A 19740-nucleotide genomic window follows, 5' to 3' on the forward strand; every position below is an offset into this window, starting at 1 on the left:
TGATCACAAGTGTATATTGTTGATGTAATCAGCATCATTTTTACCCCTTTGATGATTTCTACATGCGTCTGCTTTTGTCAAGAGTGTGTGTTTTTGACATTGTATACGTTTTTCTAGTTCAAGTAACACCTGATAGGATCAAGGTGCGAAAGCAGGCATCTACTTGCTTTTTCTCTTTCTTTTTGGCTTTTGGACAAAGGCATGAGATTTTTTTTTGCAAAATGGTTTTGTTTCCATGTTTTTTCTTTTTTTCAGTAGTCTGACAAATGAAAGGTTCCTTGGTTGAAAAGTGCACTTTGTCCTGTGTTCAGACATAGAGGAAGACCTGTTGAGTTTGGCTGGATCATTTTTTTTCAATTTCATTTCGGTGTGTTTGAACAGTTTGAGCTTAGCACGGAGTTTCTGTAGTGTAGTGGTTATCACGTTCGCCTAACACGCGAAAGGTCCCCAGTTCAAAACTGGGCAGAAACACGCCATTATGCTTTGCTGACAAAGCAATTGACTCTCAGTTCTTGATCTCGATTGCTTGTCGTGAGCCCAGTAACGTCTTTCATCTAGTTTCTGTAGTGTAGTGGTTATCACGTTCGCCTCACACGCGAAAGGTCCCCAGTTCGAAACTGGGCAGAAACAATGCATTTTGACTTTCAATCCTTGATCTTTATTCCTTGCCATGACCACAGTAACCTTTTTCGTTCCGTTTCTGTAGTGTAGTGGTTATCACATTCGCCTAACACGCGAAAGGTCCCCAGTTCAAAACTGGGCAGAAACATGCCATAATGCTTTGCTGACAAAGCTATTGACTTTCAGTTCTTGATCTCGATTGCTTGTCGTGAGCCCAGTAACGTCTGTTATCTAGTTTCTGTAGTGTAGTGGTTATCACGTTCGCTTTACACGCGAAAGGTCTCCGGTTCGATCCCGGGCAGAAGCATGCGGTTTCTCTTTATTTTGATCACAAGTGTATATTGTTGATGTAATCAGCATCATTTTTACCCCTTTGATGATTTCTACATGCGTCTGCTTTTGTCAAGAGTGTGTGTTTTTGACATTGTATACGTTTTTCTAGTTCAAGTAACACCTGATAGGATCAAGGTGCGAAAGCAGGCATCTACTTGCTTTTTCTCTTTCTTTTTGGCTTTTGGACAAAGGCATGAGATTTTTTTTTGCAAAATGGTTTTGTTTCCATGTTTTTTCTTTTTTTCAGTAGTCTGACAAATGAATGGTTCCTTGGTTGAAAAGTGCACTTTGTCCTGTGTTCAGACATAGAGGAAGACCTGTTGAGTTTGGCTGGATCATTTTTTTTCAATTTCATTTCGGTGTGTTTGAACAGTTTGAGCTTAGCACGGAGTTTCTGTAGTGTAGTGGTTATCACGTTCGCCTAACACGCGAAAGGTCCCCAGTTCAAAACTGGGCAGAAACACGCCATTATGCTTTGCTGACAAAGCTATTGACTTTCAGTTCTTGATCTCGATTGCTTGTCGTGAGCCCAGTAACGTCTTTCATCTAGTTTCTGTAGTGTAGTGGTTATCACGTTCGCCTCACACGCGAAAGTTCCCCAGTTCGAAACTGGGCAGAAACAATGCATTTTGACTTTCAATCCTTGATCTTTATTCCTTGCCATGACCACAGTAACCTTTTTCGTTCCGTTTCTGTAGTGTAGTGGTTATCACATTCGCCTAACACGCGAAAGGTCCCCAGTTCGAAACTGGGCAGAAACATGCCATAATGCTTTGCTGACAAAGCTATTGACTTTCAGTTCTTGATCTCGATTGCTTGTCGTGAGCCCAGTAACGTCTGTTATCTAGTTTCTGTAGTGTAGTGGTTATCACGTTCGCTTTACACGCGAAAGGTCTCGGGTTTGATCCCGGGCAGAAGCATGCGGTTTCTCTTTATTTTGATCACAAGTGTATATTGTTGATGTAATCAGCATCATTTTTACCCCTTTGATGATTTCTACATGCGTCTGCTTTTGTCAAGAGTGTGTGTTTTTGACATTGTATACATTTTTCTAGTTCAAGTAACACCTGATAGGATCAAGGTGCGAAAGCAGGCATCTACTTGCTTTTTCTCTTTCTTTTTGGCTTTTGGACAAAGGCATGAGATTTTTTTTTGCAAAATGGTTTTGTTTCCATGTTTTTTCTTTTTTTCAGTAGTCTGACAAATGAAAGGTTCCTTGGTTGAAAAGTGCACTTTGTCCTGTGTTCAGACATAGAGGAAGACCTGTTGAGTTTGGCTGGATCATTTTTTTTCAATTTCATTTCGGTGTGTTTGAACAGTTTGAGCTTAGCACGGAGTTTCTGTAGTGTAGTGGTTATCACGTTCGCCTAACACGCGAAAGGTCCCCATTTCAAAACTGGGCAGAAACACGCCATTATGCTTTGCTGACAAAGCTATTGACTTTCAGTTCTTGATCTCGATTGCTTGTCGTGAGCCCAGTAACGTCTTTCATCTAGTTTCTGTAGTGTAGTGGTTATCACGTTCGCCTCACACGCGAAAGGCCCCCAGTTCGAAGCTGGGCAGAAACAATGCATTTTGACTTTCAATCCTTGATCTTTATTCCTTGCCATGACCACAGTAACCTTTTTCGTTCCGTTTCTGTAGTGTAGTGGTTATCACATTCGCCTAACACGCGAAAGGTCCCCAGTTCAAAACTGGGCAGAAACATGCCATAATGCTTTGCTGACAAAGCTATTGACTTTCAGTTCTTGATCTCGATTGCTTGTCGTGAGCCCAGTAACGTCTGTTATCTAGTTTCTGTAGTGTAGTGGTTATCACGTTCGCTTTACACGCGAAAGGTCTCCGGTTTGATCCCGGGCAGAAGCATGCGGTTTCTCTTTATTTTGATCCCAAGTGTATATTGTTGATGTAATCAGCATCATTTTTACCCCTTTGATGATTTCTACATGCGTCTGCTTTTGTCAAGAGTGTGTGTTTTTGACATTGTATACGTTTTTCTAGTTCAAGTAACACCTGATAGGATCAAGGTGCGAAAGCAGGCATCTACTTGCTTTTTCTCTTTCTTTTTGGCTTTTGGACAAAGGCATGAGATTTTTTTTTGCAAAATGGTTTTGATTCCATGTTTTTTCTTTTTTTCAGTAGTCTGACAAATGAAAGGTTCCTTGGTTGAAAAGTGCACTTTGTCCTGTGTTCAGACATAGAGGAAGACCTGTTGAGTTTGGCTGGATCATTTTTTTTCAATTTCATTTCGGTGTGTTTGAACAGTTTGAGCTTAGCACGTAGTTTCTGTAGTGTAGTGGTTATCACGTTCGCCTAACACGCGAAAGGTCCCCAGTTCAAAACTGGGCAGAAACACGCCATTATGCTTTGCTGACAAAGCTATTGACTTTCAGTTCTTGATCTCGATTGCTTGTCGTGAGCCCAGTAACGTCTTTCATCTAGTTTCTGTAGTGTAGTGGTTATCACGTTCGCCTCACACGCGAAAGGTCCCCAGTTCGAAACTGGGCAGAAACAATGCATTTTGACTTTCAATCCTTGATCTTTATTCCTTGCCATGACCACAGTAACCTTTTTCGTTCCGTTTCTGTAGTGTAGTGGTTATCACATTCGCCTAACACGCGAAAGGTCCCCAGTTCAAAACTGGGCAGAAACATGCCATAATGCTTTGCTGACAAAGCTATTGACTTTCAGTTCTTGATCTCGATTGCTTGTCGTGAGCCCAGTAACGTCTGTTATCTAGTTTCTGTAGTGTAGTGGTTATCACGTTCGCTTTACACGCGAAAGGTCTCCGGTTCGATCCCGGGCAGAAGCATGCGGTTTCTCTTTATTTTGATCACAAGTGTATATTGTTGATGTAATCAGCATCATTTTTACCCCTTTGATGATTTCTACATGCGTCTGCTTTTGTCAAGAGTGTGTGTTTTTGACATTGTATATGTTTTTCTAGTTCAAGTAACACCTGATAGGATCAAGGTGCGAAAGCAGGCATCTACTTGCTTTTTCTCTTTCTTTTTGGCTTTTGGACAAAGGCATGAGATTTTTTTTTGCAAAATGGTTTTGTTTCCATGTTTTTTCTTTTTTTCAGTAGTCTGACAAATGAAAGGTTCCTTGGTTGAAAAGTGCACTTTGTCCTGTGTTCAGACATAGAGGAAGACCTGTTGAGTTTGGCTGGATCATTTTTTTTCAATTTCATTTCGGTGTGTTTGAACAGTTTGAGCTTAGCACGGAGTTTCTGTAGTGTAGTGGTTATCACGTTCGCCTAACACGCGAAAGGTCCCCAGTTCAAAACTGGGCAGAAACACGCCATTATTCTTTGCTGACAAAGCTATTGACTTTCAGTTCTTGATCTCGATTGCTTGTCGTGAGCCCAGTAACGTCTTTCATCTAGTTTCTGTAGTGTAGTGGTTATCACGTTTGCCTCACACGCGAAAGGTCCCCAGTTCGAAACTGGGCAGAAACAATGCATTTTGACTTTCAATCCTTGATCTTTATTCCTTGCCATGACCACAGTAACCTTTTTCGTTCCGTTTCTGTAGTGTAGTGGTTATCACATTCGCCTAACACGCGAAAGGTCCCCAGTTCAAAACTGGGCAGAAACATGCCATAATGCTTTGCTGACAAAGCTGTTGACTTTCAGTTCTTGATCTTGATTGCTTGTCGTGAGCCCAGTAACGTCTGTTATCTAGTTTCTGTAGTGTAGTGGTTATCACGTTCGCTTTACACGCGAAAGGTCTCCGGTTCGATCCCGGGCAGAAGCATGCGGTTTCTCTTTATTTTGATCACAAGTGTATATTGTTGATGTAATCAGCATCATTTTTACCCCTTTGATGATTTCTACATGTGTCTGCTTTTGTCAAGAGTGTGTGTTTTTGACATTGTATACGTTTTTCTAGTTCAAGTAACACCTGATAGGATCAAGGTGCGAAAGCAGGCATCTACTTGCTTTTTCTCTTTCTTTTTGGCTTTTGGACAAAGGCATGAGATTTTTTTTTGCAAAATAGTTTTGTTTCCATGTTTTTTCTTTTTTTCAGTAGTCTGACAAATGAAAGGTTCCTTGGTTGAAAAGTGCACTTTGTCCTGTGTTCAGACATAGAGGAAGACCTGTTGAGTTTGGCTGGATCATTTTTTTTCAATTTCATTTCGGTGTGTTTGAACAGTTTGAGCTTAGCACGGAGTTTCTGTAGTGTAGTGGTTATCACGTTCGCCTAACACGCGAAAGGTCCCCAGTTCAAAACTGGGCAGAAACACGCCATTATTCTTTGCTGACAAAGCTATTGACTTTCAGTTCTTGATCTCGATTGCTTGTCGTGAGCCCAGTAACGTTTTTCATTTAGTTTCTGTAGTGTAGTGGTTATCACGTTCGCCTCACACGCGAAAGGTCCCCAGTTCGAAACTGGGCAGAAACAATGCATTTTGACTTTCAATCCTTGATCTTTATTCCTTGCCATGACCACAGTAACCTTTTTCGTTCCGTTTCTGTAGTGTAGTGGTTATCACATTCGCCTAACACGCGAAAGGTCCCCAGTTCAAAACTGGGCAGAAACATGCCATAATGCTTTGCTGACAAAGCTATTGACTTTCAGTTCTTGATCTCGATTGCTTGTCGTGAGCCCAGTAACGTCTGTTATCTAGTTTCTGTAGTGTAGTGGTTATCACGTTCGCTTTACACGCGAAAGGTCTCCGGTTCGATCCCGGGCAGAAGCATGCGGTTTCTCTTTATTTTGATCACAAGTGTATATTGTTGATGTAATCAGCATCATTTTTACCCCTTTGATGATTTCTACATGCGTCTGCTTTTGTCAAGAGTGTGTGTTTTTGACATTGTATACGTTTTTCTAGTTCAAGTAACACCTGATAGGATCAAGGTGCGAAAGCAGGCATCTACTTGCTTTTTCTCTTTCTTTTTGGCTTTTGGACAAAGGCATGAGATTTTTTTTTGCAAAATGGTTTTGTTTCCATGTTTTTTCTTTTTTTCAGTAGTCTGACAAATGAAAGGTTCCTTGGTTGAAAAGTGCACTTTGTCCTGTGTTCAGACATAGAGGAAGACCTGTTGAGTTTGGCTGGATCATTTTTTTTCAATTTCATTTCGGTGTGTTTGAACAGTTTGAGCTTAGCACGGAGTTTCTGTAGTGTAGTGGTTATCACGTTCGCCTAACACGCGAAAGGTCCCCAGTTCAAAACTGGGCAGAAACACGCCATTATGCTTTGCTGACAAAGCTATTGACTTTCAGTTCTTGATCTCGATTGCTTGTCGTGAGCCCAGTAACGTCTTTCATCTAGTTTCTGTAGTGTAGTGGTTATCACGTTCGCCTCACACGCGAAAGGTCCCCAGTTCGAAACTGGGCAGAAACAATGCATTTTGACTTTCAATCCTTGATCTTTATTCCTTGCCATGACCACAGTAACCTTTTTCGTTCCGTTTCTGTAGTGTAGTGGTTATCACATTCGCCTAACACGCGAAAGGTCCCCAGTTCAAAACTGGGCAGAAACATGCCATAATGCTTTGCTGACAAAGCTATTGACTTTCAGTTCTTGATCTCGATTGCTTGTCGTGAGCCCAGTAACGTCTGTTATCTAGTTTCTGTAGTGTAGTGGTTATCACGTTCGCTTTACACGCGAAAGGTCTCCGGTTCGATCCCGGGCAGAAGCATGCGGTTTCTCTTTATTTTGATCACAAGTGTATATTGTTGATGTAATCAGCATCATTTTTACCCCTTTGATGATTTCTACATGCGTCTGCTTTTGTCAAGAGTGTGTGTTTTTGACATTGTATACGTTTTTCTAGTTCAAGTAACACCTGATAGGATCAAGGTGCGAAAGCAGGCATCTACTTGCTTTTTCTCTTTCTTTTTGGCTTTTGGACAAAGGCATGAGATTTTTTTTTGCAAAATGGTTTTGTTTCCATGTTTTTTCTTTTTTTCAGTAGTCTGACAAATGAAAGGTTCACTGGTTGAAAAGTGCACTTTGTCCTGTGTTCAGACATAGAGGAAGACCTGTTGAGTTTGGCTGGATCATTTTTTTTCAATTTCATTTCGGTGTGTTTGAACAGTTTGAGCTTAGCACGGAGTTTCTGTAGTGTAGTGGTTATCACGTTCGCCTAACACGCGAAAGGTCCCCAGTTCAAAACTGGGCAGAAACACGCCATTATGCTTTGCTGACAAAGCTATTGACTTTCAGTTCTTGATCTCGATTGCTTGTCGTGAGCCCAGTAACGTCTTTCATCTAGTTTCTGTAGTGTAGTGGTTATCACGTTCGCCTCACACGCGAAAGATCCCCAGTTCGAAACTGGGCAGAAACAATGCATTTTGACTTTCAATCCTTGATCTTTATTCCTTGCCATGACCACAGTAACCTTTTTCGTTCCGTTTCTGTAGTGTAGTGGTTATCACATTCGCCTAACACGCGAAAGGTCCCCAGTTCAAAACTGGGCAGAAACATGCCATAATGCTTTGCTGACAAAGCTATTGACTTTCAGTTCTTGATCTCGATTGCTTGTCGTGAGCCCAGTAACGTCTGTTATCTAGTTTCTGTAGTATAGTGGTTATCACGTTCGCTTTACACGCGAAAGGTCTCCGGTTCGATCCCGGGCAGAAGCATGCGGTTTCTCTTTATTTTGATCACAAGTGTATATTGTTGATGTAATCAGCATCATTTTTACCCCTTTGATGATTTCTACATGCGTCTGCTTTTGTCAAGAGTGTGTGTTTTTGACATTGTATATGTTTTTCTAGTTCAAGTAACACCTGATAGGATCAAGGTGCGAAAGCAGGCATCTACTTGCTTTTTCTCTTTCTTTTTGGCTTTTGGACAAAGGCATGAGATTTTTTTTTGCAAAATGGTTTTGTTTCCATGTTTTTTCTTTTTTTCAGTAGTCTGACAAATGAAAGGTTCCTTGGTTGAAAAGTGCACTTTGTCCTGTGTTCAGACATAGAGGAAGACCTGTTGAGTTTGGCTGGATCATTTTTTTTCAATTTCATTTCGGTGTGTTTGAACAGTTTGAGCTTAGCACGGAGTTTCTGTAGTGTAGTGGTTATCACGTTCGCCTAACACGCGAAAGGTCCCCAGTTCAAAACTGGGCAGAAACACGCCATTATGCTTTGCTGACAAAGCTATTGACTTTCAGTTCTTGATCTCGATTGCTTGTCGTGAGCCCAGTAACGTCTGTTATCTAGTTTCTGTAGTGTAGTGGTTATCACGTTCGCCTCACACGCGAAAGGTCCCCAGTTCGAAACTGGGCAGAAACAATGCATTTTGACTTTCAATCCTTGATCTTTATTCCTTGCCATGACCACAGTAAACTTTTTCGTTCCGTTTCTGTAGTGTAGTGGTTATCACATTCGCCTAACACGCGAAAGGTCCCCAGTTCAAAACTGGGCAGAAACATGCCATAATGCTTTGCTGACAAAGCTATTGACTTTCAGTTCTTGATCTCGATTGCTTGTCGTGAGCCCAGTAACGTCTGTTATCTAGTTTCTGTAGTGTAGTGGTTATCACGTTCGCTTTACACGCGAAAGGTCTCCGGTTCGATCCCGGGCAGAAGCATGCGGTTTCTCTTTATTTTGATCACAAGTGTATATTGTTGATGTAATCAGCATCATTTTTACCCCTTTGATGATTTCTACATGCGTCTGCTTTTGTCAAGAGTGTGTGTTTTTGACATTGTATACGTTTTTCTAGTTCAAGTAACACCTGAAAGAATCAAGGTGCGAAAGCAGGCATCTACTTGCTTTTTCTCTTTCTTTTTGGCTTTTGGACAAAGGCATGAGATTTTTTTTTGCAAAATGGTTTTGTTTCCATGTTTTTTCTTTTTTTCAGTAGTCTGACAAATGAAAGGTTCCTTGGTTGAAAAGTGCACTTTGTCCTGTGTTCAGACATAGAGGAAGACCTGTTGAGTTTGGCTGGATCATTTTTTTTCAATTTCATTTCGGTGTGTTTGAACAGTTTGAGCTTAGCACGGAGTTTCTGTAGTGTAGTGGTTATCACGTTCGCCTAACACGCGAAAGGTCCCCAGTTCAAAACTGGGCAGAAACACGCCATTATGCTTTGCTGACAAAGCTATTGACTTTCAGTTCTTGATCTCGATTGCTTGTCGTGAGCCCAGTAACGTCTTTCATCTAGTTTCTGTAGTGTAGTGGTTATCACGTTCGCCTCACACGCGAAAGGTCCCCAGTTCGAAACTGGGCAGAAACAATGCATTTTGACTTTCAATCCTTGATCTTTATTCCTTGCCATGACCACAGTAACCTTTTTCGTTCCGTTTCTGTAGTGTAGTGGTTATCACATTCGCCTAACACGCGAAAGGTCCCCAGTTCAAAACTGGGCAGAAACATGCCATAATGCTTTGCTGACAAAGCTATTGACTTTCAGTTCTTGATCTCGATTGCTTGTCGTGAGCCCAGTAACGTCTGTTATCTAGTTTCTGTAGTGTAGTGGTTATCACGTTCGCTTTACACGCGAAAGGTCTCCGGTTCGATCCCGGGCAGAAGCACGCGGTTTCTCTTTATTTTGATCACAAGTGTATATTGTTGATGTAATCAGCATCATTTTTACCCCTTTGATGATTTCTACATGCGTCTGCTTTTGTCAAGAGTGTGTGTTTTTGACATTGTATACGTTTTTCTAGTTCAAGTAACACCTGATAGGATCAAGGTGCGAAAGCAGGCATCTACTTGCTTTTTCTCTTTCTTTTTGGCTTTTGGACAAAGGCATGAGATTTTTTTTTGCAAAATGGTTTTGTTTCCATGTTTTTTCTTTTTTTCAGTAGTCTGACAAATGAAAGGTTCCTTGGTTGAAAAGTGCACTTTGTCCTGTGTTCAGACATAGAGGAAGACCTGTTGAGTTTGGCTGGATCATTTTTTTTCAATTTCATTTCGGTGTGTTTGAACAGTTTGAGCTTAGCACGGAGTTTCTGTAGTGTAGTGGTTATCACGTTCGCCTAACACGCGAAAGGTCCCCAGTTCAAAACTGGGCAGAAACACGCCATTATGCTTTGCTGACAAAGCTATTGACTTTCAGTTCTTGATCTCGATTGCTTGTCGTGAGCCCAGTAACGTCTTTCATCTAGTTTCTGTAGTGTAGTGGTTATCACGTTCGCCTCACACGCGAAAGGTCCCCAGTTCGAAACTGGGCAGAAACAATGCATTTTGACTTTCAATCCTTGATCTTTATTCCTTGCCATGACCACAGTAACCTTTTTCGTTCCGTTTCTGTAGTGTAGTGGTTATCACATTCGCCTAACACGCGAAAGGTCCCCAGTTCAAAACTGGGCAGAAACATGCCATAATGCTTTGCTGACAAAGCTATTGACTTTCAGTTCTTGATCTCGATTGCTTGTCGTGAGCCCAGTAACGTCTGTTATCTAGTTTCTGTAGTGTAGTGGTTATCACGTTCGCTTTACACGCGAAAGGTCTCCGGTTCGATCCCGGGCAGAAGCATGCGGTTTCTCTTTATTTTGATCACAAGTGTATATTGTTGATGTAATCAGCATCATTTTTACCCCTTTGATGATTTCTACATGCGTCTGCTTTTGTCAAGAGTGTGTGTTTTTGACATTTTATACGTTTTTCTAGTTCAAGTAACACCTGATAGGATCAAGGTGCGAAAGCAGGCATCTACTTGCTTTTTCTCTTTCTTTTTGGCTTTTGGACAAAGGCATGAGATTTTTTTTTGCAAAATGGTTTTGTTTCCATGTTTTTTCTTTTTTTCAGTAGTCTGACAAATGAAAGGTTCCTTGGTTGAAAAGTGCACTTTGTCCTGTGTTCAGACATAGAGGAAGACCTGTTGAGTTTGGCTGGATCATTTTTTTTCAATTTCATTTCGGTGTGTTTGAACAGTTTGAGCTTAGCACGGAGTTTCTGTAGTGTAGTGGTTATCACGTTCGCCTAACACGCGAAAGGTCCCCAGTTCAAAACTGGGCAGAAACACGCCATTATGCTTTGCTGACAAAGCTATTGACTTTCAGTTCTTGATCTCGATTGCTTGTCGTGAGCCCAGTAACGTCTTTCATCTAGTTTCTGTAGTGTAGTGGTTATCACGTTCGCCTCACACGCGAAAGGTCCGCAGTTCGAAACTGGGCAGAAACAATGCATTTTGACTTTCAATCCTTGATCTTTATTCCTTGCCATGACCACAGTAACCTTTTTCGTTCCGTTTCTGTAGTGTAGTGGTTATCACATTCGCCTAACACGCGAAAGGTCCCCAGTTCAAAACTGGGCAGAAACATGCCATAATGCTTTGCTGACAAAGCTATTGACTTTCAGTTCTTGATCTCGATTGCTTGTCGTGAGCCCAGTAACGTCTTTCATCTAGTTTCTGTAGTGTAGTGGTTATCACGTTCGCCTCACACGCGAAAGGTCCCCAGTTTGAAACTGGGCAGAAACAATGCATTTTGACTTTCAATCCTTGATCTTTATTCCTTGCCATGACCACAGTAACCTTTTTCGTTCCGTTTCTGTAGTGTAGTGGTTATCACATTCGCCTAACACGCGAAAGGTCCCCAGTTCAAAACTGGGCAGAAACATGCCATAATGCTTTGCTGACAAAGCTATTGACTTTCAGTTCTTGATCTCGATTGCTTGTCGTGAGCCCAGGAATGTCTGTTATCTAGTTTCTGTAGTGTAGTGGTTATCACATTCGCTTTACACGCGAAAGGTCTCCGGTTCAAACCCGGGCAGAAGCATGCGGTTTCTCTTTATTTTGATCACAAGTGTATATTGTTGATGTAATCAGCATCATTTTTACCCCTTTGATGATTTCTACATGCGTCTGCTTTTGTCAAGAGTGTGTGTTTTTGACATTGTATACGTTTTTCTAGTTCAAGTAACACCTGATAGGATCAAGGTGCGAAAGCAGGCATCTACTTGCTTTTTCTCTTTCTTTTTGGCTTTTGGACAAAGGCATGAGATTTTTTTTTGCAAAATGGTTTTGTTTCCATGTTTTTTCTTTTTTTCAGTAGTCTGACAAATGAAAGGTTCCTTGGTTGAAAAGTGCACTTTGTCCTGTGTTCAGACATAGAGGAAGACCTGTTGAGTTTGGCTGGATCATTTTTTTTCAATTTCATTTCGGTGTGTTTGAACAGTTTGAGCTTAGCACGGAGTTTCTGTAGTGTAGTGGTTATCACGTTCGCCTAACACGCGAAAGGTCCCCAGTTCAAAACTGGGCAGAAACACGCCATTATGCTTTGCTGACAAAGCTATTGACTTTCAGTTCTTGATCTCGATTGCTTGTCGTGAGCCCAGTAACGTCTTTCATCTAGTTTCTGTAGTGTAGTGGTTATCACGTTCGCCTCACACGCGAAAGGTCCCCAGTTCGAAACTGGGCAGAAACAATGCATTTTGACTTTCAATCCTTGATCTTTATTCCTTGCCATGACCACAGTAACCTTTTTCGTTCCGTTTCTGTAGTGTAGTGGTTATCACATTCGCCTAACACGCGAAAGGTCCCCAGTTCAAAACTGGGCAGAAACATGCCATAATGCTTTGCTGACAAAGCTATTGACTTTCAGTTCTTGATCTCGATTGCTTGTCGTGAGCCCAGTAACGTCTGTTATCTAGTTTCTGTAGTGTAGTGGTTATCACGTTCGCTTTACACGCGAAAGGTCTCCGTTTCTATCCCGGGCAGAAGCATGCGGTTTCTCTTTATTTTGATCACAAGTGTATATTGTTGATGTAATCAGCATCATTTTTACCCCTTTGATGATTTCTACATGCGTCTGCTTTTGTCAAGAGTGTGTGTTTTTGACATTGTATACGTTTTTCTAGTTCAAGTAACACCTGATAGGATCAAGGTGCGAAAGCAGGCATCTACTTGCTTTTTCTCTTTCTTTTTGGCTTTTGGACAAAGGCATGAGATTTTTTTTTGCAAAATGGTTTTGTTTCCATGTTTTTTCTTTTTTTCAGTAGTCTGACAAATGAAAGGTTCCTTGGTTGAAAAGTGCACTTTGTCCTGTGTTCAGACATAGAGGAAGACCTGTTGAGTTTGGCTGGATCATTTTTTTTCAATTTCATTTCGGTGTGTTTGAACAGTTTGAGCTTAGCACGGAGTTTCTGTAGTGTAGTGGTTATCACGTTCGCCTAACACGCGAAAGGTCCCCAGTTCAAAACTGGGCAGAAACACGCTATTATGCTTTGCTGACAAAGCTATTGACTTTCAGTTCTTGATCTCGATTGCTTGTCGTGAGCCCAGTAACGTCTTTCATCTAGTTTCTGTAGTGTAGTGGTTATCACGTTCGCCTCACACGCGAAAGGTCCCCAGTTCGAAACTGGGCAGAAACAATGCATTTTGACTTTCAATCCTTGATCTTTATTCCTTGCCATGACCACAGTAACCTTTTTCGTTCCGTTTCTGTAGTGTAGTGGTTATCACATTCGCCTAACACGCGAAAGGTCCCCAGTTCAAAACTGGGCAGAAACATGCCACAATGCTTTGCTGACAAAGCTATTGACTTTCAGTTCTTGATCTCGATTGCTTGTCGTGAGCCCAGTAACGTCTGTTATCTAGTTTCTGTAGTGTAGTGGTTATCACGTTCGCTTTACACGCGAAAGGTCTCCGGTTCGATCCCGGGCAGAAGCATGCGGTTTCTCTTTATTTTGATCACAAGTGTATATTGTTGATGTAATCAGCATCATTTTTACCCCTTTGATGATTTCTACATGCGTCTGCTTTTGTCAAGAGTGTGTGTTTTTGACATTGTATACGTTTTTCTAGTTCAAGTAACACCTGATAGGATCAAGGTGCGAAAGCAGGCATCTACTTGCTTTTTCTCTTTCTTTTTGGCTTTTGGACAAAGGCATGAGATTTTTTTTTGCAAAATGGTTTTGTTTCCATGTTTTTTCTTTTTTTCAGTAGTCTGACAAATGAAAGGTTCCTTGGTTGAAAAGTGCACTTTGTCCTGTGTTCAGACATAGAGGAAGACCTGTTGAGTTTGGCTGGATCATTTTTTTTCAATTTCATTTCGGTGTGTTTGAACAGTTTGAGCTTAGCACGGAGTTTCTGTAGTGTAGTGGTTATCATGTTCGCCTAACACGCGAAAGGTCCCCAGTTCAAAACTGGGCAGAAACACGCCATTATGCTTTGCTGACAAAGCTATTGACTTTCAGTTCTTGATCTCGATTGCTTGTCGTGAGCCCAGTAACGTCTTTCATCTAGTTTCTGTAGTGTAGTGGTTATCACGTTCGCCTCACACGCGAAAGGTCCCCAGTTCGAAACTGGGCAGAAACAATGCATTTTGACTTTCAATCCTTGATCTTTATTCCTTGCCATGACCACAGTAACCTTTTTCGTTCCGTTTCTGTAGTGTAGTGGTTATCACATTCGCCTAACACGCGAAAGGTCCCCAGTTCAAAACTGGGCAGAAACATGCCATAATGCTTTGCTGACAAAGCTATTGACTTTCAGTTCTTGATCTCGATTGCTTGTCGTGAGCCCAGTAACGTCTGTTATCTAGTTTCTGTAGTGTAGTGGTTATCACGTTCGCTTTACACGCGAAAAGTCTCCGGTTCGATCCCGGGCAGAAGCATGCGGTTTCTCTTTATTTTGATCACAAGTGTATATTGTTGATGTAATCAGCATCATTTTTACCCCTTTGATGATTTCTACATGCGTCTGCTTTTGTCAAGAGTGTGTGTTTTTGACATTGTATACGTTTTTCTAGTTCAAGTAACACCTGATAGGATCAAGGTGCGAAAGCAGGCATCTACTTGCTTTTTCTCTTTCTTTTTGGCTTTTGGACAAAGGCATGAGATTTTTTTTTGCAAAATGGTTTTGTTTCCATGTTTTTTCTTTTTTTCAGTAGTCTGACAAATGAAAGGTTCCTTGGTTGAAAAGTGCACTTTGTCCTGTGTTCAGACATAGAGGAAGACCTGTTGAGTTTGGCTGGATCATTTTTTTTCAATTTCATTTCGGTGTGTTTGAACAGTTTGAGCTTAGCACGGAGTTTCTGTAGTGTAGTGGTTATCACGTTCGCCTAACACGCGAAAGGTCCCCAGTTCAAAACTGGGCAGAAACACGCCATTATGCTTTGCTGACAAAGCTATTGACTTTCAGTTCTTGATCTCGATTGCTTGTCGTGAGCCCAGTAACGTCTTTCATCTAGTTTCTGTAGTGTAGTGGTTATCACGTTCGCCTCACACGCGAAAGGTCCCCAGTTCGAAACTGGGCAGAAACAATGCATTTTGACTTTCAATCCTTGATCTTTATTCCTTGCCATGACCACAGTAACCTTTTTCGTTCCGTTTCTGTAGTGTAGTGGTTATCACATTCGCCTAACACGCGAAAGGTCCCCAGTTCAAAACTGGGCAGAAACATGCCATAATGCTTTGCTGACAAAGCTATTGACTTTCAGTTCTTGATCTCGATTGCTTGTCGTGAGCCCAGTAACGTCTGTTATCTAGTTTCTGTAGTGTAGTGGTTATCACGTTCGCTTTACACGCGAAAGGTCTCCGGTTCGATCCCGGGCAGAAGCATGCGGTTTCTCTTTATTTTGATCACAAGTGTATATTGTTGATGTAATCAGCATCATTTTTACCCCTTTGATGATTTCTACATGCGTCTGCTTTTGTCAAGAGTGTGTGTTTTTGACATTGTATACGTTTTTCTAGTTCAAGTAACACCTGATAGGATCAAGGTGCGAAAGCAGGCATCTACTTGCTTTTTCTCTTTCTTTTTGGCTTTTGGACAAAGGCATGAGATTTTTTTTTGCAAAATGGTTTTGTTTCCATGTTTTTTCTTTTTTTCAGTAGTCTGACAAATGAAAGGTTCCTTGGTTGAAAAGTGCACTTTGTCCTGTGTTCAGACATAGAGGAAGACCTGTTGAGTTTGGCTGGATCATTTTTTTTCAATTTCATTTCGGTGTGTTTGAACAGTTTGAGCTTAGCACGGAGTTTCTGTAGTGTAGTGGTTATCACGTTCGCCTAACACGCGAAAGGTCCCCAGTTCAAAACTGGGCAGAAACACGCCATTATGCTTTGCTGACAAAGCTATTGACTTTCAGTTCTTGATCTCGATTGCTTGTCGTGAGCCCAGTAACGTCTTTCATCTAGTTTCTGTAGTGTAGTGGTTATCACGTTCGCCTCACACGCGAAAGGTCCCCAGTTCGAAACTGGGCAGAAACAATGCATTTTGACTTTCAATCCTTGATCTTTATTCCTTGCCATGACCACAGTAACCTTTTTCGTTCCGTTTCTGTAGTGTAGTGGTTATCACATTCGCCTAACACGCGAAAGGTCCCCAGTTCAAAACTGGGCAGAAACATGCCATAATGCTTTGCTGACAAAGCTATTGACTTTCAGTTCTTGATCTCGATTGCTTGTCGTGAGCCCAGTAACGTCTGTTATCTAGTTTCTGTAGTGTAGTGGTTATCACGTTCGCTTTACACGCGAAAGGTCTCCGGTTTGATCCCGGGCAGAAGCATGCGGTTTCTCTTTATTTTGATCACAAGTGTATATTGTTGATGTAATCAGCATCATTTTTACCCCTTTGATGATTTCTACATGCGTCTGCTTTTGTCAAGAGTGTGTGTTTTTGACATTGTATACGTTTTTCTAGTTCAAGTAACACCTGATAGGATCAAGGTGCGAAAGCAGGCATCTACTTGCTTTTTCTCTTTCTTTTTGGCTTTTGGACAAAGGCATGAGATTTTTTTTTGCAAAATGGTTTTGTTTCCATGTTTTTTCTTTTTTTCAGAAGTCTGACAAATGAAAGGTTCCTTGGTTGAAAAGTGCACTTTGTCCTGTGTTCAGACATAGAGGAAGACCTGTTGAGTTTGGCTGGATCATTTTTTTTCAATTTCATTTCGGTGTGTTTGAACAGTTTGAGCTTAGCACGGAGTTTCTGTAGTGTAGTGGTTATCACGTTCGCCTAACACGCGAAAGGTCCCCAGTTCAAAACTGGGCAGAAACACGCCATTATGCTTTGCTGACAAAGCTATTGACTTTCAGTTCTTGATCTCGATTGCTTGTCGTGAGCCCAGTAACGTCTTTCATCTAGTTTCTGTAGTGTAGTGGTTATCACGTTCGCCTCACACGCGAAAGGTCCCCAGTTCGAAACTGGGCAGAAACAATGCATTTTGACTTTCAATCCTTGATCTTTATTCCTTGCCATGACCACAGTAACCTTTTTCGTTCCGTTTCTGTAGTGTAGTGGTTATCACATTCGCCTAACACGCGAAAGGTCCCCAGTTCAAAACTGGGCAGAAACATGCCATAATGCTTTGCTGACAAAGCTATTGACTTTCAGTTCTTGATCTCGATTGCTTGTCGTGAGCCCAGTAACGTCTGTTATCTAGTTTCTGTAGTGTAGTGGTTATCACGTTCGCTTTACACGCGAAAGGTCTCCGTTTCGATCCCGGGCAGAAGCATGCGGTTTCTCTTTATTTTGATCACAAGTGTATATTGTTGATGTAATCAGCATCATTTTTACCCCTTTGATGATTTCTACATGCGTCTGCTTTTGTCAAGAGTGTGTGTTTTTGACATTGTATACGTTTTTCTAGTTCAAGTAACACCTGATAGGATCAAGGTGCGAAAGCAGGCATCTACTTGCTTTTTCTCTTTCTTTTTGGCTTTTGGACAAAGGCATGAGATTTTTTTTTGCAAAATGGTTTTGTTTCCATGTTTTTTCTTTTTTTCAGAAGTCTGACAAATGAAAGGTTCCTTGGTTGAAAAGTGCACTTTGTCCTGTGTTCAGACATAGAGGAAGACCTGTTGAGTTTGGCTGGATCATTTTTTTTCAATTTCATTTCGGTGTGTTTGAACAGTTTGAGCTTAGCACGGAGTTTCTGTAGTGTAGTGGTTATCACGTTCGCCTAACACGCGAAAGGTCCCCAGTTCAAAACTGGGCAGAAACACGCCATTATGCTTTGCTGACAAAGCTATTGACTTTCAGTTCTTGATCTCGATTGCTTGTCGTGAGCCCAGTAACGTCTTTCATCTAGTTTCTGTAGTGTAGTGGTTATCACGTTCGCCTCACACGCGAAAGGTCCCCAGTTCGAAACTGGGCAGAAACAATGCATTTTGACTTTCAATCCTTGATCTTTATTCCTTGCCATGACCACAGTAACCTTTTTCGTTCCGTTTCTGTAGTGTAGTGGTTATCACATTCGCCTAACACGCGAAAGGTCCCCAGTTCAAAACTGGGCAGAAACATGCCATAATGCTTTGCTGACAAAGCTATTGACTTTCAGTTCTTGATCTCGATTGCTTGTCGTGAGCCCAGTAACGTCTGTTATCTAGTTTCTGTAGTGTAGTGGTTATCACGTTCGCTTTACACGCGAAAGGTCTCCGGTTCGATCCCGGGCAGAAGCATGCGGTTTCTCTTTATTTTGATCACAAGTGTATATTGTTGATGTAATCAGCATCATTTTTACCCCTTTGATGATTTCTACATGCGTCTGCTTTTGTCAAGAGTGTGTGTTTTTGACATTGTATACGTTTTTCTAGTTCAAGTAACACCTGATAGGATCAAGGTGCGAAAGCAGGCATCTACTTGCTTTTTCTCTTTCTTTTTGGCTTTTGGACAAAGGCATGAGATTTTTTTTTGCAAAATGGTTTTGTTTCCATGTTTTTTCTTTTTTTCAGTAGTCTGACAAATGAAAGGTTCCTTGGTTGAAAAGTGCACTTTGTCCTGTGTTCAGACATAGAGGAAGACCTGTTGAGTTTGGCTGGATCATTTTTTTTCAATTTCATTTCGGTGTGTTTGAACAGTTTGAGCTTAGCACGGAGTTTCTGTAGTGTAGTGGTTATCACGTTCGCCTAACACGCGAAAGGTCCCCAGTTCAAAACTGGGCAGAAACACGCCATTATGCTTTGCTGACAAAGCTATTGACTTTCAGTTCTTGATCTCGATTGCTTGTCGTGAGCCCAGTAACGTCTTTCATCTAGTTTCTGTAGTGTAGTGGTTATCACGTTCGCCTCACACGCGAAAGGTCCCCAGTTCGAAACTGGGCAGAAACAATGCATTTTGACTTTCAATCCTTGATCTTTATTCCTTGCCATGACCACAGTAACCTTTTTCGTTCCGTTTCTGTAGTGTAGTGGTTATCACATTCGCCTAACACGCGAAAGGTCCCCAGTTCAAAACTGGGCAGAAACACGCCATAATGCTTTGCTGACAAAGCTATTGACTTTCAGTTCTTGATCTCGATTGCTTGTCGTGAGCCCAGTAACGTCTGTTATCTAGTTTCTGTAGTGTAGTGGTTATCACTTTCGCTTTACACGCGAAAGGTCTCCGGTTCGATCCCGGGCAGAAGCATGCGGTTTCTCTTTATTTTGATCACAAGTGTATATTGTTGATGTAATCAGCATCATTTTTACCCCTTTGATGATTTCTACATGCGTCTGCTTTTGTCAAGAGTGTGTGTTTTTGACATTGTATACGTTTTTCTAGTTCAAGTAACACCTGATAGGATCAAGGTGCGAAAGCAGGCATCTACTTGCTTTTTCTCTTTCTTTTTGGCTTTTGGACAAAGGCATGAGATTTTTTTTTGCAAAATGGTTTTGTTTCCATGTTTTTTCTTTTTTTCAGTAGTCTGACAAATGAAAGGTTCCTTGGTTGAAAAGTGCACTTTGTCCTGTGTTCAGACATAGAAGAAGACCTGTTGAGTTTGGCTGGATCATTTTTTTTCAATTTCATTTCCGTGTGTTTGAACAGTTTGAGCTTAGCACGGAGTTTCTGTAGTGTAGTGGTTATCACGTTCGCCTAACACGCGAAAGGTCCCCAGTTCAAAACTGGGCAGAAACACGCCATTATGCTTTGCTGACAAAGCTATTGACTTTCAGTTCTTGATCTCGA

At 41.4% G+C, this 19740-nt stretch overlaps 45 non-coding genes across 45 annotated transcripts; all 45 read left to right on the forward strand.

Moving 5' to 3' along the window:
• The first annotated feature begins 398 nt into the window (after window positions 1-398).
• Window positions 399-471, forward strand: TRNAV-AAC (transfer RNA valine (anticodon AAC)). Its single transcript has one exon. It is a non-coding gene; the product is annotated as a tRNA-Val (tRNA).
• Window positions 472-557: 86 nt separating this feature from the next.
• Window positions 558-630, forward strand: TRNAV-CAC (transfer RNA valine (anticodon CAC)). Its single transcript has one exon. It is a non-coding gene; the product is annotated as a tRNA-Val (tRNA).
• Window positions 631-855: 225 nt separating this feature from the next.
• TRNAV-UAC (transfer RNA valine (anticodon UAC)) lies at window positions 856-928 on the forward strand. Its single transcript has one exon. It is a non-coding gene; the product is annotated as a tRNA-Val (tRNA).
• Window positions 929-1344: 416 nt separating this feature from the next.
• Window positions 1345-1417, forward strand: TRNAV-AAC (transfer RNA valine (anticodon AAC)). Its single transcript has one exon. It is a non-coding gene; the product is annotated as a tRNA-Val (tRNA).
• Window positions 1418-3236: 1819 nt separating this feature from the next.
• TRNAV-AAC (transfer RNA valine (anticodon AAC)) lies at window positions 3237-3309 on the forward strand. Its single transcript has one exon. It is a non-coding gene; the product is annotated as a tRNA-Val (tRNA).
• An 86-nt stretch (window positions 3310-3395) lies between these two features.
• On the forward strand, window positions 3396-3468 carry TRNAV-CAC (transfer RNA valine (anticodon CAC)). The gene has a single exon. It is a non-coding gene; the product is annotated as a tRNA-Val (tRNA).
• A 225-nt stretch (window positions 3469-3693) lies between these two features.
• Window positions 3694-3766, forward strand: TRNAV-UAC (transfer RNA valine (anticodon UAC)). The gene has a single exon. It is a non-coding gene; the product is annotated as a tRNA-Val (tRNA).
• A 416-nt stretch (window positions 3767-4182) lies between these two features.
• TRNAV-AAC (transfer RNA valine (anticodon AAC)) lies at window positions 4183-4255 on the forward strand. Its single transcript has one exon. It is a non-coding gene; the product is annotated as a tRNA-Val (tRNA).
• Window positions 4256-4639: 384 nt separating this feature from the next.
• On the forward strand, window positions 4640-4712 carry TRNAV-UAC (transfer RNA valine (anticodon UAC)). Its single transcript has one exon. It is a non-coding gene; the product is annotated as a tRNA-Val (tRNA).
• Window positions 4713-5128: 416 nt separating this feature from the next.
• Window positions 5129-5201, forward strand: TRNAV-AAC (transfer RNA valine (anticodon AAC)). The gene has a single exon. It is a non-coding gene; the product is annotated as a tRNA-Val (tRNA).
• An 86-nt stretch (window positions 5202-5287) lies between these two features.
• TRNAV-CAC (transfer RNA valine (anticodon CAC)) lies at window positions 5288-5360 on the forward strand. Its single transcript has one exon. It is a non-coding gene; the product is annotated as a tRNA-Val (tRNA).
• A 225-nt stretch (window positions 5361-5585) lies between these two features.
• On the forward strand, window positions 5586-5658 carry TRNAV-UAC (transfer RNA valine (anticodon UAC)). Its single transcript has one exon. It is a non-coding gene; the product is annotated as a tRNA-Val (tRNA).
• A 416-nt stretch (window positions 5659-6074) lies between these two features.
• TRNAV-AAC (transfer RNA valine (anticodon AAC)) lies at window positions 6075-6147 on the forward strand. The gene has a single exon. It is a non-coding gene; the product is annotated as a tRNA-Val (tRNA).
• Window positions 6148-6233: 86 nt separating this feature from the next.
• On the forward strand, window positions 6234-6306 carry TRNAV-CAC (transfer RNA valine (anticodon CAC)). The gene has a single exon. It is a non-coding gene; the product is annotated as a tRNA-Val (tRNA).
• A 225-nt stretch (window positions 6307-6531) lies between these two features.
• TRNAV-UAC (transfer RNA valine (anticodon UAC)) lies at window positions 6532-6604 on the forward strand. The gene has a single exon. It is a non-coding gene; the product is annotated as a tRNA-Val (tRNA).
• Window positions 6605-7020: 416 nt separating this feature from the next.
• Window positions 7021-7093, forward strand: TRNAV-AAC (transfer RNA valine (anticodon AAC)). Its single transcript has one exon. It is a non-coding gene; the product is annotated as a tRNA-Val (tRNA).
• An 873-nt stretch (window positions 7094-7966) lies between these two features.
• On the forward strand, window positions 7967-8039 carry TRNAV-AAC (transfer RNA valine (anticodon AAC)). Its single transcript has one exon. It is a non-coding gene; the product is annotated as a tRNA-Val (tRNA).
• An 86-nt stretch (window positions 8040-8125) lies between these two features.
• TRNAV-CAC (transfer RNA valine (anticodon CAC)) lies at window positions 8126-8198 on the forward strand. The gene has a single exon. It is a non-coding gene; the product is annotated as a tRNA-Val (tRNA).
• A 225-nt stretch (window positions 8199-8423) lies between these two features.
• Window positions 8424-8496, forward strand: TRNAV-UAC (transfer RNA valine (anticodon UAC)). Its single transcript has one exon. It is a non-coding gene; the product is annotated as a tRNA-Val (tRNA).
• A 416-nt stretch (window positions 8497-8912) lies between these two features.
• Window positions 8913-8985, forward strand: TRNAV-AAC (transfer RNA valine (anticodon AAC)). Its single transcript has one exon. It is a non-coding gene; the product is annotated as a tRNA-Val (tRNA).
• An 86-nt stretch (window positions 8986-9071) lies between these two features.
• On the forward strand, window positions 9072-9144 carry TRNAV-CAC (transfer RNA valine (anticodon CAC)). The gene has a single exon. It is a non-coding gene; the product is annotated as a tRNA-Val (tRNA).
• A 225-nt stretch (window positions 9145-9369) lies between these two features.
• On the forward strand, window positions 9370-9442 carry TRNAV-UAC (transfer RNA valine (anticodon UAC)). Its single transcript has one exon. It is a non-coding gene; the product is annotated as a tRNA-Val (tRNA).
• Window positions 9443-9858: 416 nt separating this feature from the next.
• Window positions 9859-9931, forward strand: TRNAV-AAC (transfer RNA valine (anticodon AAC)). Its single transcript has one exon. It is a non-coding gene; the product is annotated as a tRNA-Val (tRNA).
• Window positions 9932-10017: 86 nt separating this feature from the next.
• On the forward strand, window positions 10018-10090 carry TRNAV-CAC (transfer RNA valine (anticodon CAC)). Its single transcript has one exon. It is a non-coding gene; the product is annotated as a tRNA-Val (tRNA).
• Window positions 10091-10315: 225 nt separating this feature from the next.
• TRNAV-UAC (transfer RNA valine (anticodon UAC)) lies at window positions 10316-10388 on the forward strand. Its single transcript has one exon. It is a non-coding gene; the product is annotated as a tRNA-Val (tRNA).
• A 416-nt stretch (window positions 10389-10804) lies between these two features.
• On the forward strand, window positions 10805-10877 carry TRNAV-AAC (transfer RNA valine (anticodon AAC)). Its single transcript has one exon. It is a non-coding gene; the product is annotated as a tRNA-Val (tRNA).
• Window positions 10878-12048: 1171 nt separating this feature from the next.
• On the forward strand, window positions 12049-12121 carry TRNAV-AAC (transfer RNA valine (anticodon AAC)). Its single transcript has one exon. It is a non-coding gene; the product is annotated as a tRNA-Val (tRNA).
• An 86-nt stretch (window positions 12122-12207) lies between these two features.
• TRNAV-CAC (transfer RNA valine (anticodon CAC)) lies at window positions 12208-12280 on the forward strand. Its single transcript has one exon. It is a non-coding gene; the product is annotated as a tRNA-Val (tRNA).
• Window positions 12281-12994: 714 nt separating this feature from the next.
• On the forward strand, window positions 12995-13067 carry TRNAV-AAC (transfer RNA valine (anticodon AAC)). Its single transcript has one exon. It is a non-coding gene; the product is annotated as a tRNA-Val (tRNA).
• Window positions 13068-13153: 86 nt separating this feature from the next.
• On the forward strand, window positions 13154-13226 carry TRNAV-CAC (transfer RNA valine (anticodon CAC)). Its single transcript has one exon. It is a non-coding gene; the product is annotated as a tRNA-Val (tRNA).
• Window positions 13227-13451: 225 nt separating this feature from the next.
• TRNAV-UAC (transfer RNA valine (anticodon UAC)) lies at window positions 13452-13524 on the forward strand. Its single transcript has one exon. It is a non-coding gene; the product is annotated as a tRNA-Val (tRNA).
• Window positions 13525-14099: 575 nt separating this feature from the next.
• On the forward strand, window positions 14100-14172 carry TRNAV-CAC (transfer RNA valine (anticodon CAC)). Its single transcript has one exon. It is a non-coding gene; the product is annotated as a tRNA-Val (tRNA).
• Window positions 14173-14886: 714 nt separating this feature from the next.
• TRNAV-AAC (transfer RNA valine (anticodon AAC)) lies at window positions 14887-14959 on the forward strand. The gene has a single exon. It is a non-coding gene; the product is annotated as a tRNA-Val (tRNA).
• An 86-nt stretch (window positions 14960-15045) lies between these two features.
• Window positions 15046-15118, forward strand: TRNAV-CAC (transfer RNA valine (anticodon CAC)). Its single transcript has one exon. It is a non-coding gene; the product is annotated as a tRNA-Val (tRNA).
• Window positions 15119-15343: 225 nt separating this feature from the next.
• Window positions 15344-15416, forward strand: TRNAV-UAC (transfer RNA valine (anticodon UAC)). Its single transcript has one exon. It is a non-coding gene; the product is annotated as a tRNA-Val (tRNA).
• Window positions 15417-15832: 416 nt separating this feature from the next.
• Window positions 15833-15905, forward strand: TRNAV-AAC (transfer RNA valine (anticodon AAC)). Its single transcript has one exon. It is a non-coding gene; the product is annotated as a tRNA-Val (tRNA).
• Window positions 15906-15991: 86 nt separating this feature from the next.
• On the forward strand, window positions 15992-16064 carry TRNAV-CAC (transfer RNA valine (anticodon CAC)). The gene has a single exon. It is a non-coding gene; the product is annotated as a tRNA-Val (tRNA).
• A 714-nt stretch (window positions 16065-16778) lies between these two features.
• TRNAV-AAC (transfer RNA valine (anticodon AAC)) lies at window positions 16779-16851 on the forward strand. Its single transcript has one exon. It is a non-coding gene; the product is annotated as a tRNA-Val (tRNA).
• An 86-nt stretch (window positions 16852-16937) lies between these two features.
• TRNAV-CAC (transfer RNA valine (anticodon CAC)) lies at window positions 16938-17010 on the forward strand. The gene has a single exon. It is a non-coding gene; the product is annotated as a tRNA-Val (tRNA).
• A 714-nt stretch (window positions 17011-17724) lies between these two features.
• Window positions 17725-17797, forward strand: TRNAV-AAC (transfer RNA valine (anticodon AAC)). Its single transcript has one exon. It is a non-coding gene; the product is annotated as a tRNA-Val (tRNA).
• An 86-nt stretch (window positions 17798-17883) lies between these two features.
• TRNAV-CAC (transfer RNA valine (anticodon CAC)) lies at window positions 17884-17956 on the forward strand. Its single transcript has one exon. It is a non-coding gene; the product is annotated as a tRNA-Val (tRNA).
• Window positions 17957-18181: 225 nt separating this feature from the next.
• Window positions 18182-18254, forward strand: TRNAV-UAC (transfer RNA valine (anticodon UAC)). Its single transcript has one exon. It is a non-coding gene; the product is annotated as a tRNA-Val (tRNA).
• Window positions 18255-18670: 416 nt separating this feature from the next.
• TRNAV-AAC (transfer RNA valine (anticodon AAC)) lies at window positions 18671-18743 on the forward strand. The gene has a single exon. It is a non-coding gene; the product is annotated as a tRNA-Val (tRNA).
• Window positions 18744-18829: 86 nt separating this feature from the next.
• Window positions 18830-18902, forward strand: TRNAV-CAC (transfer RNA valine (anticodon CAC)). Its single transcript has one exon. It is a non-coding gene; the product is annotated as a tRNA-Val (tRNA).
• Window positions 18903-19616: 714 nt separating this feature from the next.
• TRNAV-AAC (transfer RNA valine (anticodon AAC)) lies at window positions 19617-19689 on the forward strand. Its single transcript has one exon. It is a non-coding gene; the product is annotated as a tRNA-Val (tRNA).
• The last annotated feature ends 51 nt before the right edge of the window (window positions 19690-19740 follow it).

This window comes from Ranitomeya imitator, unplaced genomic scaffold (genome assembly GCF_032444005.1).
Source record: "Ranitomeya imitator isolate aRanImi1 unplaced genomic scaffold, aRanImi1.pri SCAFFOLD_24, whole genome shotgun sequence".
Lineage (NCBI taxonomy): Eukaryota > Metazoa > Chordata > Amphibia > Anura > Dendrobatidae > Ranitomeya > Ranitomeya imitator.